The 8,729-nt window shown below is 38.5% G+C and overlaps 1 long non-coding RNA gene across 3 annotated transcripts in view; it reads right to left on the bottom strand.

The window, feature by feature from the left end:
- Positions 1-8,074, bottom strand: part of LOC109216608 — a 12,818-nt gene extending 4,744 nt beyond the window's left edge. The window contains exons 1-3 of one of the 3 annotated variants that reach the window (XR_002066513.1): positions 7,718-8,074; positions 7,312-7,461; positions 5,369-5,768 (exon numbers count right to left, since the gene is read on the bottom strand). This is a non-coding gene — a long non-coding RNA (uncharacterized LOC109216608). The remainder of the gene's footprint in view (positions 1-5,368; positions 5,769-7,311; positions 7,462-7,717) is intronic. The other 2 variants (XR_002066511.1, XR_002066512.1) reach the window with 2 other exon arrangements.
- Between the last annotated feature and the right edge of the window lie 655 nt (positions 8,075-8,729).

Below are 8,729 nucleotides of genomic sequence, written 5' to 3'. Positions count from 1 at the left end.
CTGCATGGTGATGACACACAAAATGTATTGAAATACTGATGAGTATGCTATTGATCAGAGGGACCATTTCTCCCTTTTATTGGTAACATTTTTTCCAAGCTCCAGGACACAAATCCCTTTTTAATCTTACTATCTCCTCTTACCAAACTGGTTTAGGCTTTACCCTGCACATTGTCCCAAATGAAAGCAGGAAGAGCTGATTGACTTGTTGATAGAGTTAGCATTGATAAGTTCCCAAAGGGTTGGCTGAGTGAGTGGTTGAGATATCGAGTAATAACTTGGAAATGTTCCTGGTCTAATCCAGCTCCAAGTGTTAAAATTTTTCACATCTACTAGTAATTATATGCTTGAAATTTCTTCTACCATGTGCACTGGATAACACCATCGAGTTGACTCAGTGTCATGTACTTTACAGAAATTTCTTCGTATTTTGCGACCCAATGTGTGCTCAGCACTTTCATTCGCTTTCTTACTGGAAATCAAGAATTGGTTCATGTCAAAAGTAGATGTTGCTTTAATTTCTTTGTAGCTATGAAAGGGTTTCAAGAGCGAGTTGTTCTCTTCAGCAATTTCTTTTACTATAAAAATAAATTGACTTTGACATAAATATGACAAGAAGGTCGGATTTTGAGGTGATTTTTGACCCTAGAGAGTTTGCTGAATAGTTTGAGAGTTCATGGACAGTTATATTTTCAAACTACATGAACCACAATGAGATTGTTCATGGCTCTGGTGCCTCTTCTGTACAGGGAGCTCGCTATTTTTTTTCCAATATATTGCATGTAGAAATAAAAAAATTGGATTTGTATGGCATAGTCGTATTTACAAATGATGTTTTGAGCAGGTTGAAAATTTTGCGATAGTCTATATAACAAAGGAAACTCTGCCGAAAAATTTAAGAATTTAGAGAGTTTGAAAATTTTCGAGTTATCAAATTTAAAAAAAATTTCTTGCATTGCTTATTACTGAATTTATGCTTGAAGCTGCTTTAAGTACTTTATGACTCAATTATCCTAAAAGTTTTGTTTGATTATTTTTATTGTCTTTTGTAGGTGCAGCAATTGCGGATGAAAGCAGTGACCTTACTTGAGTGTTGTTGATCGTTGTTAGACTTTCTATTATTATTTTTAAGATATATTTTAGTTTAGAACTTTTTGTATGCGAACTATCTATTTTGACTTTTGAATTGTCGACCAAACAATGTATCCATATTTTGTTTTTTGTACATGGATAATGCTAGTTGTATATGGTGTAAACCAATTTTCATGGAATAGGAAATATTTCTTATTTTGCTTCCATAAATATTATAATTTGTTGCAATAGAGACTATAACCGTTCTAATAGACCTAGCAAATAATAAGAGCAACCCTAATAACCGTTCAATATGTACACATTCCGTTGCAATAGGGTACTGATAATTGTTCAATATATCCCAAAAACCGTTGCAATAGGCTTAAAAAAATCAACTGTATTATTATAATCAGAACGGTTTATAACCGTCCCAACAGAAAAGAAAACCGTTCCTATAGATAGGACAATGGTGCAGTCCAAACCGTTACAATAATCCCTATCTATGAGGATGGGTTTTCAAACCGTTGCAAGTAACCGTTCTAATAGACCTATTGTAACGCCGAATCCGGAACGCGTCCAAATCCGTCCCAATATACCTATAGGGACGGTTAGCCTATCTATTGCAACAGTTTTTAGAAGGGTTGCCATAGCTGCAATTTCTAGTAGTGTTTCGGCCGCAGACCTGATCGATGCTAATCACATGTGGCAATCAATGCGAACTTGCCAAGCGATCCTGAGAACAGCATTTGTGGGGGAGTCCGATCGGTAGCCCAAAATACACAGGACGGTGAAGGTGATAGGATCAACTTGCGAGTGATCTTCGAAATGTTGCATGCTCAATAAGCAGCGATAGCGCAGTTGCAAACCAGAGTTGCACCTCAGCAGAGTCGAGACCTCCGAAACCAATCCGAGAAATGCTCGCAGAAATGAACCAATTGTAGAAAGGCGAGTGAAGCCGAACCCGGGAAAACCTCGATATCATAAAGATGCTTGAGGAACCGACAAAGCGGGTGGAATTGGAGAAAAGAAAATCGAAACCAATGACAAAAAAGAGAAACATACAATTCTAGGGTCGACCAAATCCCAGGAGCACCACGACCAGATATTAGAAGGGCCTGGATTCCAAGAAGTTTGTTCAGAAACCTTTCCTCCGAGCGCAACTCCGAAGCCGATCCCAAAGAAGTCCGCATGCCGAAATTCCTAAGTACAACGGAACAACTTATCCAAATGAAACATGTGACCTTTATAATATGTGCGCCATCAAGGGGAAACGACTTGGAAGATGATGAGATCAAGTCCAACCTACTGAAAAAGTTCGAAGAGACCTTTTCAAAAGGAGCTATGATATGGTATAACAACTTACCCCAAATCTATTGACTCGTTTGCTATGCTTGCAGAGGCCTTTGTGAAAGCGCATGCTGGGGCTATCAAGGTCGAAACCAGGAAGTCAGACCTTTTCAAAGTAAAGCAAAGAGATAATGAGATGCTTAGGGAATTCGTATCCCGGTTTCAAATGGAACGAGTGGACCTGCCCAAGTCCGCGGACGATTGGGCCGTTCAGGCCTTCACCAAGGATTCAATACTCGAAGTTCATTGGCTTCACAGCAGTTGAAGCGCATATCTGATAAGAATATCCGGTGGTTGGGCCGACGTGCATAACCGGTGCAATCAAAAATTAGGTTCCAAGATGATCAGCTTGGGGCCCCTTCCGGATTCGTTTATCCTGTCAAAGCTAGTAATAGATCCAAAAGAGACATTGATCGTGAACCAAGATCAAATAGAGACGTCGTATCAACCATACAATGGAGACCAAAGAGGTAATGGGTGAAACACTGTGAGAGGTGAAAGGAGAAGAGATCGAGGTAAAAATAACCGGGGACTTCATGAGCAAAAACGGTTTTGACAGGCGTCGGGCCTTAGGAAAGCACCGAGGTTATCAGAGTACAACTTCAATGTCGATGATGTTGCCATCGTCATCTGGCATCCCGACGCATCAAAGACACAAGTGGCCTCGACCTTTACAATCGGATCCTGCCCAAAGGGGGACCTCAACCCTAATGTGTAAATATCATGACACTCACGGCCATAGAACTTAAGAACTACCGATAACTGAGAGGGAAAGTAGCCCGGTTATTCAACAAACGGACACCTCCGAGAGTTCCTGAGGGATTGAGCCAATAATCATTTCGAAATAGGGACTCCAATAAGCTGACCGAGCAGGAGGAACCCCAGCACGTCATTAACATGATCATCGGTGGGTCGACGTCCCCTAGGGGCCGATGTTAAAGCGCACCGAAGTGTCCATCACAAGGGAAAAACAAACTCGAGATTACATGCCAGAAGGAACTGTATCTTTCAACGACGGGAGTGAAGGCATCGTGCAACACACAATGATGCACTGGTAATATTCTGTACTCATAAATAAATCTCGTGTTAAGCGTGTGTTAATTGATCTGTAGCTCAAGCCAATATTATCAGATCGAGGGTCGTAGAGCAGCTGGGTCTATATAAGACCATATTATGCCTGTAGTCCAAGTTCTAAATGAGTTCAACATGGCATGTGAGACCACTAAAGGGAAGATAACCCTACCGGTGAACACTGCCAGAACCATTTAGGAAACAAAGTTCTACGTGATCAAAGGAATACGATATACAATGCTTTGTCCGGAAGGCACTGGATTCACAAACATGAGGGCGGTGCCCTCGTCACTACACCAGGTGTTGAAATTCCCAACACAGGAGGGATTAAAATAATTTACGGAGAACAATCAACTGCAAAGGAGATGTTCACGGCGGATGAGGTGGTTTCCGATATCACTCTCAGACATCAAAAGAACCCAAGTTCGATCAACCACAGGCATCCATTGAGAATATTACAGGAATATCCTATTTAGGAGAGGCAGAAAGGAGACGTTGAGATTACCTTATGTTTTACTCTTTGCTTGTCAAACAGTTGCTGTAGCCATCAAGCATATGAAGCACAAGCCAATTCTATGAAGGAAATGATCAAGGTAATTCTCCTAAGGAGAAGCCATATTTTGTAAAGAACAATTATTGCTGCTGACTGCTACTTATAGTCCACTAGCTAAACATCAGCCCATCTGACCTCTTCTAAGTGCACTCAATCTCAAATGTATCCAGTACATAAATATTGAAAGCTTGCCCCCCAAAAAAATACCAATAACGGAAAATAAAAGGGAATATTACACTTCCCGGTCGCATTAATTCGAGCAAGGAAAGGACTGAATGTCATACAACCAGCATTTCAAATACATCCAATCAAATTGAACTACTTGAGATAAACCAACAAAACAAGGAAAACTAAAAAGTTCTACTAACAAAACAGAAGCGCAGAAATACGGAGAAATATGAACATTCGTTAGTCACATTCATATAAACAAGGAGATGAAGACTGACCGGTTATAGTAGCAGTGCCACCACAAAGTACTGTGTTCTCTAGCAGCTGGCGGTGATTTTCAGACGACACAGACGAAATACTATGAATAAGCTGCTCGACTATTCCATGAGTATCATTACCCAATATAGATGGTTGAAACAATGCCTCACCAACTGTGTATCTTTCTTTTCCAATTGTGATTACCTAAAATACAAAAAATGAAATGAGATCCATTCACACCAACAACAGTTCTACCCACAAGATAAGGATGACAGAACGACAATAAACGAAGGCCGGCTAGAGAAAATTTTATCAAAATCAGTAAACTGCAATACACCATGATCCTAAAATACAACGCCCTTACTCCTATTAATGTCTAGTGTTTAGTGGAGTGCAAAAAGCTCACAGCCCTTTAGCTCCTTTCCCTAAGATATTTACTTACTTTTCTGTTCCACAGAGAGAAGCAGAGAAAAATATCTAACATTAATCCTACTAATTTTAAAATCAAATCGGTCTTCAACTCCATATTCCATAATGGGCCACCGAAAGAGTTCACGAGGGTGTTGGAACATCCGTGTATGAAGTTCCATCACAATCAATGGAGTCATGTGGGGATTATGGAGGTGAATTAGGGCAACTAATGCTTTCCACGAGCAGGAACAACACAAACAAAGCGCACTGTTTCAGCTGTTAATGATTGAGCAACAACAGCTTTTAAATCTGGGCAGCAGCAAATTGAGGAAACTAATCTTGACAACTCTAGCAAATCGATCAAATAGATTCACTGGGTAGAAGCTAATTTAGACTAATTCATTAAAATTAGTATCAGAAGTTAAATTGACTTTTCTTGAACACTAGAAAATCTAACAACTAATAAAGTGCTGAAAATTCCAATTTCACCTGAAAACAATCATCCGCACAAATACTACTGCATCCAATCCCCCAGTAACACATATTTTTTCATCAGAAGTCTCCCGTGCCTTAAGGATCCAACTTGGATAAGGAACAAATCTATCAAAGCGAAAGGCATCCTGTTGTCTTGCTCGTACTTGAGCAATCTTCGCGCCAAAGTAAACATTTACAAACCTCGGTTGTTTCCTTAAAACCGAATACAAGGAGAACAGCACTACGCACACTGCAGTATTGACACCAGCAGAAGTCAACAGAGCAGCTAGCTTCATCTCCGCCCCCAAATATTCTCACAACCTCACTAATTAAGACATGTCATCAGTGCTTCCTTCATTTAAAGATTGGAAAGATCTGGAAACAACAGCAATTTTGGTGTATTAAGGTCAAGAAACTGCAAAAGTGAAAATCATAGTGAAGAATTCATTTGATACAGTGAAAAACTAAAGCAGTTTTCAGTCAACTAATTATCTGGTGATAACCAGCTAATAAATTGTACAATACAACCAAAAAAGAAGAATACAAAAAAGATAACAAATGAAACACTGATACTATAAACAAGCAAAATAAGAAGTTACAAAGGAAAAGCTTTAGCCTTGCAAGCATGCTCATTTCAAATATCTCCTAGCATACTGAAGTCTACTAAAGTTCATTTAATCCAGTGACTGCGCGAGCCTATGTAACATGCACAACCCGCTGAGTAAATCCAATTATAACCAAAATTAAGTTACCGATATCTTGGTAATATTAGAAATTGATTGAAAATATTTGCTAAATTATTCCCAGCCGGACCTATTATCCAAAGAACATTAAAGCTAGACCTCTTCAGTTGAATATCACAAATCTAAATGCAATTAAAACAGAAGTCGTCAACTATGAACTTTAACCACAAAAGAAGGTATTAACTTACTTTTTGGGTACTACTAACACAATAAAATACAAGAGAATACATCTTTACCCAACCAAACCAGCTTAGAGTCAATGAGTTCACCTAAATAACTAAAAGTGCAAATAGATGATGCATTTAACTATCACCAACCACCATTTTTCCAAACCCACAGATACCATTTGCTTGTTGTACTACTCTTCTTAAAATATCATCACGTGAACGCTGCAGAAAGACTACACTTCAGTAGATTTCTCCAAGAGCGTATGCTTATTCTCATTGTTCCAATCCCTTCCAACAAGAGATGCCTTTGAAAACACGCAACACTGTGATTGGAGTACTTTTGTGGTTCAAGTATACAGGAAGGTAACCAAATGGACGCAACCACTGACCTATAGACCGGGCACGTTACTTGCTTAATTGATCAAGGTAGGTGTAACCAATCTCAGGAATGGGTCATTGACTTCTTCTAGCTTTGTATTAGGTAAACAAAACACTAAGTGGATAAAACAAACAGAATGAGTAATTCAAGGAAAGGAAATTACCTAAAAATATTATGTTGCTATTTCTAATCTAGATTGAGTTCATTTCTCAACATTGTTACTTGCACTTTTAACAGGGTGACCTAGCTAAAAGCTTTTAGTGTAGGTACATCTGCCAACCATTGAAGAGAAAAGATAATAAGCAAACCTAGAGATACTGCTAGCTCATGCCTTGATTGGATAATGTAAACATGCGCAAGTTCAGTAGGAAACAAAAGATATGATTAGGGTTATAGATATATCATGTCACGTGGCTTATTAGACAACACATTCACCCACAATCCATGGCAAATGTTCATGTTGATCAAGTGACTCCCATGGTAAACTCTACTCTGCAACTATGCAATTTAAAAGGCAATTTGATAACACCGGCTAACTGAACTCAAAGGAATGGGTATGGACTAGTCATCAACAGCAATGACTATGCTTTCAGATATTAATTTATACAGAATAAAGAAAACATAATCAATAATTGTAGCATGGGTTGGATCACAAATTTGATATTATACCTCAAAATGTAGCACAGCTGAGCCAGAAGAGGATGTTGGAGAAGGATCGAGCTCAACAACCGAACAAAAGGATCCCAAATCTCTCATAATTTCTTCAACGACCACCAAACCCTACCTCCTCCTCCCCAATATTTTCCTACAAAACAAAAACTAAAATAAACACCTAATTTAGTAAAAAATAAAACTGATACACAAAACTAATAAGACCATAAAATCTATTTTTGCTCCTTCAAAAATAACCCCAGAAAATAAGTAATACAACAAAGTTCTACCCCCCCCGGCCGGGGGGGCTTCCTTTTCCTCTTTTCTTGAATAATATTACAGTCAAAGCAAGAAATCAAATACATTGCTCACATCCTAAGTATTAAAGAAGAAATTAACCAAATTAGAAAAGAAAAACTTGCACCTGAAGTTAGTTTCTCACATAGTGCCTTTTGGGTCGAAACTTTCTCGCGATTGAAGTAGTTTTCTCACCTTTAATCGTGTCTTTTAGATTTTTCCTTTGTTCTCTTTGATGCCTTCTCTTCTTCGAATAACAAAAAATGATCGACACTTAGATTTGGGGATATTGGGTTAGGCCAATGATTTGATTTGGGGATATGGGGATTTAGAGTTAGCCATAGATGGAATTCTCAAGGTGAAAGGTATTGAGAGCTTTGGAGGTGTCGATGCCTTTGAGTTCTATGGGGAGATGAAAGGGTTTATTGGAAGATAGGCTTGGAGATGTCGATAGTGGAATGTTTTTGTTATTTAATTTACATTAATTAACAAAATTTATCAGAAATAAGATAGATAGGGATAGTCTTGGCGGGTTTAGAAAAATTCATGGGAAAAAATGAGGAGGGAAAAAAACCCGTTCCAGTAGAAACTTTTATTAAAATCCGTTCCCGTAAACAAATTTATTGGTACGGTTCACAAAACTGGTAGGCAAAAAAAACCTATGGCAACGGTTATTTTGTAATAAGAACGGTTTAATAGCTAAAGCGTGCTGATATCGTTCCAATGCTACTGTAACAGTTGCAACCGTTCCAATATCCATTCTATGGCAACGTTTTTTTAACCGTCGCAAAAAAAACTGTTGCCATGGGCCCATTTTCTAGTAGTGGAACTCCCTCGTTACCGGATACCACATTGTTTTTCTCGCCATGGTGGCCAGACTCAGCATCCACGTTCAAAGGGGCAGATTGGGAGTTCAACATTTTAAACTTGAAAGAACAAGTGTAAAATAGGGTGCGTTATGGAAATTTGTATCAAATTTCCACTATTATCCTTAGCCTCACGGTGGGTGCCAAACTGTATACCCTAAAAAATAGATAACTACTAAATTTATATGTGGTTTTAAGGATACGTGGATTAATTCAATACAAACGGTAAATATCGCTAAATTAAACAAGTAAAAGATGTAATAAATTATCAAA

This window comes from Nicotiana attenuata, unplaced genomic scaffold, assembly GCF_001879085.1.
Source record: "Nicotiana attenuata strain UT unplaced genomic scaffold, NIATTr2, whole genome shotgun sequence".
Classification (NCBI taxonomy): Eukaryota; Viridiplantae; Streptophyta; class Magnoliopsida; order Solanales; family Solanaceae; genus Nicotiana; species Nicotiana attenuata.
Note: the sequence above shows the minus strand (reverse complement) of the source record. Positions and strands in the feature narration are given on the sequence as shown.